General features: G+C 39.7%; 1 long non-coding RNA gene across 1 annotated transcript in view; it reads left to right on the top strand.

Annotated features, from left to right (window-relative positions):
* The first annotated feature begins 7,181 nt into the window (after window positions 1-7,181).
* LOC132210540 (uncharacterized) overlaps window positions 7,182-12,803 on the top strand; it is a 145,488-nt gene continuing 139,866 nt past the window's right edge. The window contains exon 1 of the long non-coding RNA XR_009446678.1: window positions 7,182-7,311. This is a non-coding gene — a long non-coding RNA (uncharacterized LOC132210540). The remainder of the gene's footprint in view (window positions 7,312-12,803) is intronic.

Raw genomic sequence — 12,803 nt, forward strand, 5'->3', positions numbered from 1 at the left:
ACCTGGCTGCGGTGTTTGCACCATGCCTGTTGCTTAGGTTTTACAACTTCATAGTTTTACTTAGCCAATGTACCCAAAATCCCTTGCTACTTAGACAAGTTAGCAATCTATCTGTGTGTTAGCAGCCAGGAGGCTGCTACAAGGCCAAAGTATGTTTCAAGACATATGTACTAAGGGTACAGAAACCAACATCATGTCATCAACGCATAATCCACACTCACAGAGTTTAGCATTTTGATTCAATTTGATATAATTTTGTCATCTGTACCTAAGTACAGTGAAAAGTTTTGCTTTGTGTGCAGTATAACAGATCGCAGCATACAAAGACACTAAGATTATAGGGTGTTTGAACAGTACAAGGAATGCAAAGTTGTAGCTGCAAAAAAGTTGTACAGAGGCAAGATCAATATCGAATTTACATTTGAGAAGTCCATTCAGAAGTCTAATAACAGTGGGGAAGAAGCTGTTCTTGAACCTTTTGGTACATGTGTTTAAGCTTGCATGCCATCTGCCTGACGGAAGAAGTTGGAAGAGATTATGAATGGGGTGAGAGGAGTCTTTGATGATTTGGCTGCCTTTCCGCAACAGCAAGAAGTGTAGATGGACTCAATGGATGGGAGTTTGGTTAGTATGATGGTCTGGGCTGTGTTCACAACTTTCTGTAGTTTCTTACAGACCTGGACAGAACAGTAGCCATACCAAGCAGTGATGCTTCTGGATAGAATGCTTTCTATGGTGTATCTGTAAAAGTTGGCCAGGGTCTTATGGACATGCCAAATTTTCTTGGTGTCCTGAGGAAGAAGAAGTGTTATTGTGCCTTCTTGAACATCGCACCAACATAGGTGGCCCAGTAGAGATCATTAGTGATCATACTCCTAGGAACTTGAAGCTTTCGACTGTCTCCACTTCAGCTCCATTTATATAAATAGGGGTGTATCCTCCTCCTTGCTTCCTGAAGCTAATGATCAGCTCTTAATAGTTTTTCTGACATTGAGGGAGAGGTTGTTCTTGGCACCATATCATTAAGCATTCTATCTCTTTCTTGCACTCTGTCTCATCATTGTTTGATATCCCACCTCCGATGGGTAGTGTCGTCAGCAAACAAGATGGAGTTCAGATGAAATTTGGCCATACAGTCATGAATGTACAGGAATGTGCAGTAAGGGGATGAGTACACACCCTTTGGGGTCCTGATGTTAAAGATTGTTCTGGAGAAGGTGCTGTTGCCTATGCTCACTGATTGCAGTTTGTAGGTCAGGAAGTTGAGTATCCAGTTGCAGAGGGTGGAGCAGGGGCCTCAGTTTTAAGGTTTGCAGATTATTTTGGATGAGATTATAGATTTGAAGGCAGAGCTGTAGTCAACAAGTAGAAGCTTGATGTAGGTATCCTTATAATTTGCAGGGATGAGTGCAGGGCAAGGGAAATGGCATCCACTGTGGACCTGTTTTGCCGGTAGGCAAATTACAAAGGATCGAGGCAGGCCAGGTGGGTGGAGTTGATGTGAGCCGTGCTAACTTTTCCAAGCACTTCATAATTATGGAGGTCAGAGCCCCTGGCTGGTAGTCATTGAGGCATGTTGCAAATGTTTTCACTGGTGCTGGTTTTTCTCTTGAAGCAGGTAGAGACTTCAGGTTGTAGTAAGGAGAGGTTAAAGATATCAGTGAATAATCCTGCTAGTATCTGAGTGCATGGCCAGGGTCTCCATCTGGGCAAGTCGCTTTCCATGGATTCGGTCTCAAGAAGGCCAATCTGACGTCGGCAGCAGTGACTGATGGAACAGGCGTATAGTACATGCTGAATCACTTCCAATTCAATGATCATCAAGTGTCAAGTGTGAAGAAACAAACAAGATTTTCACATTGCATTGATGCATTTTTAAGCACACCGACAGAGAAGGAATTACTATCCTGAGCAAGTTTTATGCAAATCACCTTACTCAGCAATCAATTGTCAAACCATGATACAGAAGATTCTTCTTTGAAAACTGAGGAAAATGAAAGAGATACACAATAACTAAGCAGGGAGAGTACAACCAACCTGCATACTGGGAAGAGAGTGCGAGTTAGAAATTAAAAAAACTTGGATGTCATTAGAAATTGCAAAAATATACAATCACCACAGATCATGATAGTGTCTGTGAAGAACTGTCATAATCGTCATCACTTTATGTAATTTGGTGTCTTATTTTGGTTTATTTTGCACCACTGAAAATTTTCACGATCTTACAGATGTTATACGAATTGTCTTTGTTCTGCACTTAGTAAAGCTGTTTGAGTATGATTACAATGTAGGCATCTACTTGGCAGTGTTAACTATTGCCTCAGTAAGTCCTACGCATGTAAGAAAAGGAAAATTTTAAACTGAACTGTTACCTTACATCTTCTGATGAAAGGTCTAGGCCCAAAACGTCAGCTTTCCTGCTCCTAGGATTCTGCTTGGCCTGCTGTGTTCATCCAGCTCCGCACCTTGTTGCCTCAGATTCTCCAGCATCTGCAGTTCCAATTATCACTGATACCTTAGATTTACCTACATTTACATGGACAGCAGCTGTTCAGGAAGGCAGCTCACTAGTATCTTCTCAACTATAATTAAGGATGGAGCAGAAAATACTGGTCGTGCCAGCAATATTTATATCCAAAGATGAATTCTTAAAAATATGCAATTTGAGCTGTGAGTAACAAAAAAAAATAAAGAAGGAGAAAATGCAATTGTTTAAATATTTAATGAACAACGACAAATATGATGAGATGCAGATAACAAATTCAACATGTAACAGCCCTTTAGTTTCAAAATTTGATCTGCCAGAATATGAACAATAATCTATTATGTTAAAGGCTATTCGTTCCAGTTTGTGATGTGGAAGATGATGGTGTTGGATGGGGGTGGACAATGTCAGAAGTCACACAACACCTGGTTATAATCCAATAGGTTTATTTAAAATTGCAAGCTTTTGGAGTGCTGTTCCTTCAAAAGATGAAGTGGAGAAAGGCGCGCGGATATAGACATAGCGGTGGAGAATTTGTTATCGAAATGATTTTTCAAAAATGTCTTCCTTTCTTAGTAGGCTATTAGTTTACTCTCATGCTTAAAAGAATTATCTTTCTTTTGTAAGTCATTCTATAGTTTGAAAGTATTTACTATTCATTCATCAGATATATTTACTGAACTTTGTGTACCCATGAGTATGGCTTAAGATTGTATATTGACCTTCGGCACAAACTTTGAGAAGTACTGCAGTGGAGCATTAAAGTCCAGAGATGGAATGTCATGCAGCACTGAATTAGGTTGGTACCAAAACTGTAGTACAAAAACATTCAGAGGAAAACATGATGTTGCGTCATATTGTGTGGTAGAGGAGTGAATGGAAGGCATGCATGCAGTTTGAGAGTGCATTGAGTGGATGCAGTAGTTTGGGAAGCAATTTGATCCTGGGAGGGAGTAGTAGAACGTGGACCTTCAGGCTTTATTGGGAGAGTCTGGGTATAGATGTGTTGGAGGTGAGAAGATAGTTGCAATCTAAAATTGTAATTGATGATGTCCCACTAGCCTCATGGTACAATTAGACAATTCTACATATGCATTGAGATAGAGACAGGATTTTATGTTAGTTGGTTAGAGTCACAATACTGATGTTTTGCTTAGAATATCAAATCCCCACTAATTCTGGTAGGCTGTGAATTATTCAGGTTGAAGGAACTGATCAAACTCAGCAGACATTTCAAATTATACATAGGTGTGGGTCAGTTCTTGAACTTTGCTTCCTTTACTTTCTCCTCCCTTTCCTCTTTCAATATTGGCCTTTTTCTAGGCTGCATTGTACAGAATGTAGCATTCCGTTTACAGAATAGCTAGCATGTGAATCTGTATACTGGCCACAAGTAAATCGGGATATTAAACCACAATTAACAGTCACTATCCTAGAGACTCTGGCAGATGAATATTGCAGGGTACCTCCAGGGCTGTCAAGGCACTGAAAACATATCTCATACACCTACAATTTCATGTTTAGTGATAGCCTCAAGTGAGTGCGGCTCACATTATAAAGCTTTAATGCTGTCGGATTTTTTTATTTTGTGGTGAGGAGTGAGGAACCACCTCATTAAAGAATAGCTCATGTCAATGACTAGCCACTTTGGAAGTGGGATGGAATAATTGATGCAGGAGAGGATGAAGACATTGTTACATTCACTGAGGAAATGTGGGTAGGTTGACAGAATGGAATGCCTTCTGATAAATGAATTGATTAAGTATGCCTTGATTACCATGTATGCAGTTGATTATTCTCTGAACCTGACGAAATCGGTTGTCAAGGTAAAGTCCATTGTCCTCTGTGCTTAGGATTCTGTGTCTATGTGAAGGGTGATGAACTCTGCCACTCACTCATACAGGGCTTCACAACTGTGGTTTTATTATGGTGTGTTGCCACTTACATTGATACATACCTGCACATTTACCCTGGAATGCAGTCACTGTAAAAAAAATTCATTTAAAAAAAAATTTGCCTGCTGTTGTTTTAACGTTCCATTTCTTCCGGTACAATGGCATCTATATTTGCGACTATCTGTTATGACATTCTCAGCCTTCTCTTACTATGGGGCTCCAATGTGTCCAGATAACTAAGCATAGCATAATGTATCCTGCACTCAGAGTGCTAACATATACTCTTTCTTGCTTGTGTAGCTGTGCCACTTGCCAGCCTGCCTTGATGGCCTGGAACTGAACCCATTTTATAATTGGAAGTCTCCTACAGATACATACAATTTCTGTGATGCAGTGGTGGGATTGCCTTGGCTTTTTGGAGGACTGACTTGAATCAATATCTTTCTCTTCCTCTTCCCTCCTACCTACTATAAAGACAGCACTTTCTACAGTGATGACCCAAGTGACATTAACAAAATTATAATTGTTTGAATCATAGAATCCCTACAGTTTGGAAGCAGGCCATTTGGACCATTGAGTCCAGTTAACCCTCCAAAGAGCATTTTAACAGGCCTTTACCGCCCCCCCCCCCGCCTTATCCCCATAACCCTGCATTTCCCATGGCTAATCCATCTAACCTGCACATCCTTGGACACCATGGGCAATTTAGCATGTCCAATCCACCTAACTTGGCCCTAAACTGCTAACAAGATAAAGATTGGCTAAAAATTTTGCAAAATAGATTCGATAAACTTAACAGATGCAAAAAAGTCACAAAGATTATCACTCTTCATGTGGCACAAGTTCACAAATTCAATGTTAAATACATCATAGTTAATTCCAACAAAAATATTTCCCCAGATCGCTCAATAAGGAAATGCTATTTATATAAAATATCTCTCACATTCAGTGCTGTATTTTCAAATCATTATTTAAGATTGTATTATACCTACAATTTTGAGATATATGCCCAATGAATCCAAATGTTGCAGAAGCAAGGTATATTTAATATCTATAGCAGGATTTATAGCAATCAATAATGTCACAAACAATTTTAGTGTATTTCCCTTTACATGGCTGTGATCAAATATATTTGCCTGTGGACCTATACATTTTCTTATGCTCAGACTCAGCCACACTAACACATTTGTGCATAAAATAGTGACAGATGAAGACAAAACAGTAATTATAAAAATTGAATTTCATTCGGTTTCTATTTTGTGCAGGCCTGATGTTTCTCAGTTCAGTTAACATTTTGCCCAGAGCAAAGGCATTGAAAGTACAACGAATGACCAGTAGCTGTGATAGTTCTTAAAATTAAAGTTAATTTCTTAAGGGACTTTTAAAACGGAAGAGTGAGAAGAGACAGAGAGTCTGCTTCTTTTCTGGCATGCTGCGGTTAGGCATTTTGCTGTTTAGTTGACTGCAGAAGCCAGATGACTTTATTTGCAGGATTCCTCTCCTTCTTTGATGAAATTCAGACCATCTCAAAGTAGTTTGAAATATCCTAGAATATATTTCAGCAGCAAGAAAAGATCTCTTATCGTTGTGATCTCATAACAAATGTTGAATAAAAGTCTAAATAGGAGATTGTGGTAATTCAATCTACAATTTGAACCTTTCTTTTAATGTGGCCAAAATCTTTTGCTCTCAACAAGACAAAATCTTAAAGGTGATGAAGGAACTTGCTCACCCTCAGTTTGAAACCGTAGTAAATCATCATCAAATCATAAATTAACTTTTCTCTCTTGAGAGATTCAATTCTTTAAAAATCACTCCGTAGTCCTCAGGAGCTGTCTAAAGTCAGCTATTTTTTAAAGACTCAAATTGTTTTTAAAATGTAACTTTAAAAGATTTGTAATATTACTGTACAGGAACTGCAAAGCATTACCAGAAATACAGAGCAAAATGTATTTTTTCTTCAAAAAACAGAACAAAATATATTTTTTCTCAGAGCAATCCTGATTCTCATGCAGATGGTGTTCCATTTCAGTGTTTTGCAGCAATTCTGCGCTCTATTTCCATGTGATCTGGGGGGCATAAGGGCTATCCTATGAGTTCAGGTCTTTGCAGATTTTCTCAGACTGTGGCAGTCAGTTGGAAAGAAGGTGGTGTGATCACACAGAATGGTGCTTGTCTGGATTGTGAAAGGCTTGTCGCTCCATTGTGAGATGGATTTCAGCCAGCCAGCATACCACCTTTGTAGCCCTTATAAAAATCACCTGCATTTCCCCCAGACATTTGTCTGCTTTCCTGGTGCTGTATTCATTCTGTGTATTTGGGATATTTTCCTCTTGGGATTTACTTGAGTGTTTAATGCTAATTTTTTATTGTATGTCTGTTTCCAGCAGAGTAGCTCAGGTTCCAGCCGCCATTGAATTGTTGGTCAATGATGTGAATGAAGGATAATCAGCCAAGTCACGTAATTAGCTTTAATTTACATATTACTGTGCAGATGCATTTTAGTGAATGGGGAGTCCCAGGCTTTGAAAAAGAAGGACTGTAGTATGCAACAAAATTAAAAACAATGGAAACTTAATTTGTGGCTGAAATTGCAACAAAATACAAACATCTGTGAATTGGACTTAATGTGAGAAAGAATCATTTCTGTACGAGTGCCAACAGGAAAACACAATGTGGGGAATTTTCTCTTTCAGCAGAGGGAGGGCAAAGAAGCAAAAGTGAATAAACTTTCATTTGAGTAAACATTTTCAATGTGTCATTCTCAACGGAGATAAAAGTGATGACAGTCAACCACTTGGACGTGCTGTTAGATTTACCTTGCAACAATTAAAACACGCTTTCTAACTTTGTGAGGGAGAACAATGAAAGCGAACAACTTTTTTTCCCGTGCTGTGTACATGAAGTAAAGCCTTGCTGGACAAGTCAAAAGTAAGTCATTATGTGCTGAATACAGCTGTGTTTAAATCATTGCTACACTCTAGAATTGAATACTTTGATAACACACTATAAGAAAAAAAATCAAAATCTCTTTTGTATGTGATGTTCATCTGATGCAAGCACTTTTATGACATGGAGCTTGGTATTGTGCAGGTGTGGCAGAATAAACTGATTTAATTCACAAAGTTTAATTGTGTTTTCATTGGAAGTTTTTAATAGCTTATCCTTATAAATTCAGTGTACTTACAGCACAGGTTACATGACTAGGGCAAATCGTCTATGTAATTCCCCAAACATGCCTACTTTCACTGAAAAAAAACATGTTATCATTTGCAGTCATCATTTTTCTATTATTCATGGTCAATAAAGAAAGTGATTATTTATGAATAAACGTCGTGTGTTAATTTTAGACCATCCCACTTTTCTCAGCCTCTGTGCAGTCATTACATATATAACTTTTAAGTTGTGAAAGTATGTTGATGGCACACGTGAGCATTGTTATCGACTATTTGTCTGGTGACTGGTCATTACTGGAGTGCCGCATCCTCAATGTTAGCTTCCACTCCAGGAAGATTACTGACTCTATCATGCTGTCTGTGTTGATAGTCATCTGGAGCAGTGGAAATGCCAAACAGCACGCATGTAGACATATATCTGCCATATAGCACCCACAATGTAGGTAGAAAACTTGCTGATTTCATCCTGTTTCAAATGTCAGACACCATCTTTTGAATCTAGTATAGGAGAGACCTTTGCCTTCACAAGTTGTAGCAACATGCTTCAATGGTTAGTAATGGGTAGTGGGGTAACGGGATGTCTTATTGAAAGTCTTTGGATCTGTATGTACTGTCAGAATTTTGTTTTATTTTTCACTACAGTAATACTGTTAATCAAGTCTGTGAAGAGCTCTGTACCATTCACAACTACCACAGCAGACCGTGACCATTTGCATCAATGCATGGACAATATTTAGGTTTGGGTTAATAAGTGATAAGCCTACACTCATGCCACACAAGTGCCAAACAATAGTAATCTTCAACAAGAGAGAATATATCCATTTTCCCTTAATATTGTATGACATTTCCATCACTGAAGCCCCCAGAATCACCATCCTGGGGTGAAACTGGCTGCAGATTGAACTGGGCCAGTCAGTTGTAACTTCTACCTATGGCTAGAAGAGCATGCAGGTGATTATAGGAGCAATTTTGAGGGAAGCAACTCACTTCCTGACTCCCTAAATCCTACCTACCATCTACAAGGCACAAATCAGGAGTGTAATGGAATTCTCCCCAGTTGCGTGGCTGAGTACATTTCTAACAACATGCAAGAAGTACAACAACCATGCAATATAAAACAACTTGCTTGATTGGCACACTATCCACCAATCTCAACATTCGCTCCATGTACCACTGACACAGTGTCAGCACTGTATACAAGATGTACTGAAGCAATTCACCATGTCTCCTTTAATATCACCTTCCAAACTCATAACTGCTGCCACTTGAAGAACAAGGTATGGAGGTGCCAGTATTGGACTGGGTTGGATAAGGTCAAAAACCACACGATATTAGGTTATAGTCCAACAGGTTTATTTGGAAACATTAGCTTTTGGAGCATTGCCCCTTCATCAGGTGTAGTGAGAGAGGCATCAAGACACAGGATTTACAAGTAAAAGATCTAAAAATCATACAACTGATGCAAATGTATTGAATAAACCTAAAATGGCTGGCTGACTCCCACCTGTTAAATCTTTAATCAGTTACAAATGAGACACGAGTTTCAATTGGTTAAAATGCAAATCCCAGAATTTCTTTCAAGTCACTGCCCTGAGATAACAAAACGTTTTATTAGCGTATGCAAGAAGTAGCGTTTCAGGTCAGACAATACATTTTAGGTGTGAGACTTCATTTAGAATCTGTCTGTGTTTTAAACAGGAGTCAGACTGGTTTTATTTCCAAAGCAAGAATTTATAAAATGCCCGTTGACTGACCGTGTCTACAAATTGTGTGTTTTTTGAACAAGATAGAAAGCATCTGCAAATATAAATCCGCACATGCATATTCACTCCATAGATTTGTGTGTGTGTGTGTGTATGTGTCTATCTGTATAGTGTTATGGGGTCACTTGAAGTGCAACATGAACCCAAGATCACAGGTCCGGCCATCCTCATGGGTACCAAATGTGGCTATCAGCCTCTGCTCAGCGACTCTGTGTTTTTGCATAATTCTAAGTCTGCCTTGGAGGACATTTACCCAAAGATCCGAGGCCGAATATTCTTGACCACTGAAGTATTCCCCTACTGGGAGGGAACATTCGTGTGTCTGGCAATTGTTGTGCGGTGTCCATTCATCCATTTGTGCATTGTTGTAGCATCTGCATTGTCCCACCAATATACCAACACTCGGGGTATCCTTGCCTGCAGCATATGAGGTCGAAAATGTTGGCCAAGTCACATGAGTATATGCCGTGTACCTATACTGCAATGAATGAAACACGGGAGGTCCCCATCATCAAAGACAATTATAGGTGGTCAACAAATGCTGGGGTAGCAAGGTGTAGAGCTGGATGAACACAACAGGCCAAGCAGCATCAGACGAGCAGGAAAGCTGACGTTTCAGGCCTAGATCCTTCTTCAGAAAAAGTGCTGGCCAAATGCTACAAAGCCAGCAAACAAATGCTGGTATTGGCAGCAACACTTGCATCCCATGAAAGAAAAAAAAATGCAACTGGGCCCTTGATTTACAATGGGCTTCAGGCCACTGAAATGCTCTAATCATAATAGTGTAGGGTACTTACTTAAGATGGAATTAATACGTGCATGGTATAAACACCCTTCAGCACTCACTTTTCTGGCTGTACACAACTTAAATTCAAGGACATGGTTGCCAGGCCGGCTAACAGGGCTTTTTGCCATGCTCCTATTTGTTTTGGTGGCAGCCCCTTCCAAAAGGTGGACATTTATTTGTGGAGTTGAATGTCGATTATTAAAGTGAGGAAGACGTTCAATGAATATGAATGCAATAACCCTTGAAAATGCTTATTCACCACAGGAAGTAGACTTTGAAAGTCTATGCACCATTGTTTATAAGACAAGCTATCACAGAGTAATGCTATCAATTGCTGTAGTTACACAGCATATTAATCAGAAACAACTCTACTTTTAGTTTTCCATTTTGTTTTTAATATCCATATGTTTTTAATGATTATTGATTAAGAAGTTGTGAGCATGTTTTAGTCAAATGGTAATCTTGCACTGGGGCCGGGGGGGGGGAATGTTCGAAAAGTACTTTCTAGAGCTTTCAACCAACTGAATTTTCCCAATGAGAGTGATTTTATCGGAACCCTGTTATCAGTTGCTTGTTTTGTAGTTTTGAATTCAGTCCAGGCTAGCTATTACTCTGTTAGGATTGCTGCACACATCCTGATATTTTTGTTGATATTTCCTGCACTTAGCTTTGACTTCAACATAATATCATCTCACCACGGCTGGTTCAATTCTATCAATGTGCGGAACGATGAAAGAAGCTCTTCTACTGCTTTCATGCATTAAGGACTTTTTGCTATCTGGCATACATCACAATGAATGAATAATAGCTTGGCTGAAAATCTAAGGGAACTATTAATTTTTGTTTAAATAAAGTCACAATTACAGAGCTATGAAGCAGAATGATTATTATATTTCTGCTGAGGATAGTTTTTTGGTTTCTGTTTATGTAAAAATATGTATAACTCAGGGTGCATGATGTCGTTTGGATGACCATATATGGGAAACTAGATGTATTCATTGGAAGAAGTATATGTTCTTTACCAGCTTGTGTTAACCAAGGGGTAAAACTTGCTTCTTATTAGCTAAGCATAAATTGTGCAAGTTTCACAGCAGTGTTCTGTGCAGGATTTCTTGATGTGTGACCAAGCAAGAACTTTCACTGTATTTTGCCAAACTTACCTCATTTACTACCTATGCCACCCATAGAGACCCTTCTACCAGATTCTATCATCCATCATTCCAAGGAAACTCACCACTGCCAAGATATCCGAGAATGGACCACTATCTCTGGGATCGGCATTATCTTTAAAGGACTGTTTTGCCTCTGAACAAGCTTTGTCAGTGCACAGTTGCCCTACGTGGACCCTGCCATTTTCTCTGGTCATAGTGGACAATGGAAAGTTGAGCCCAGATGTGCATGCAGGGGCCTCAAAGTCCTCTTGGTTGGAATGGTGCAACAACGGTACTTTCCATTCCCCATTGGCCAACAATAACGGCCATGACATCAGATTTATACCAACTGGTTCTGAAGTTGTCATCCAGCTCAGCATAATCTCAGCTGACTAGAAGAATGCACAACAAAGTAACAGAAACTCAATGAAATTCTGAACTCCACTAACACAAGTGCCACCATCTTCTCGCACTCAAACTATCTCCATTATTATAGTGCAATTCTCACCAAGGATCATGCTTTACCAATCCCACTATCACCTGCAAAATTTTGCCTTATTCTCTGTTGATCCAGAGCAAAGCCTCTCTGTAGCATCTACTCATTCACTTGCAAAACTTGCACCGAATGATGACAGCTGTGCTGCATGCTTTCATCTCCGTTATTAACTGTCCCTTTCCATTCTAACAGGACAGAAAGATAAATAGAAAGCGGGACATAACACCAGCGCTTCATCAGAGGCTCACTGATGATGTTACCTAGAATGGTGACGAAACGTCTGAAAACTAACCTTCCAGCTCAGCGAGCAAGCTCACATCTAGGACAGAAAGAGACAAGATAGATGGTGGCTGTATAAAATTTGGCCCTTCGCCCCTTACATAAAGCGGATCCTGACTCTGACTGCCTTGAACAGTTGACTGATCATATTCAAGTCCCTGAATTAGTATTGGAGAGTGATATCAATTTATTGCATCCATGGATGCCTAACTAAATGATATCTCACTTGACATGACTAACACTGTCAACTATGATGCATTTCTTGGCTTTATGTATGTTAAATGGCACATCAGTACAGCAAAACTGTAAACCTGATATTTCTAGCTCAGGGAAAAGGCTCAGAAAAGCAAGACAAAGCGAAGTTGTAAACCTGATATTTCTGGCTCAGGGAAAAGGCTCAAAAAAGCAAGACAAGGCAAGGCAGGGATGCTGGGAGCATCCAGATAGGCTCAAATTGAGCAAATGTTAAGACAGCAAGTGAACAGTCAAGAGATATAGCCTGTTCTAGTCCATGAGCTGTGTGTATGTCCCTGGTGCAAAGTGTCCTGGCCACAGCTGTATAATAAGACCATAAGGCATAGGAGTGGAAGTAAGGCCATTCGGCCCATTGGGTCCACTCTGCCATTTAATCATGGCTGATGGACATTTCAGCTCCACTTCCCTGCACTCTCCCCGTAGCCCTAGATTCCTTGTGAGATCAAGAATTTATCAATCTCTGCCTTGAAGACATTTACTGTCCCGGCCTCCACTGCACTCCGTGGCAATGAATTC

This window comes from Stegostoma tigrinum, chromosome 1 (genome assembly GCF_030684315.1).
Source record: "Stegostoma tigrinum isolate sSteTig4 chromosome 1, sSteTig4.hap1, whole genome shotgun sequence".
Taxonomy (NCBI): Eukaryota; Metazoa; Chordata; class Chondrichthyes; order Orectolobiformes; family Stegostomatidae; genus Stegostoma; species Stegostoma tigrinum.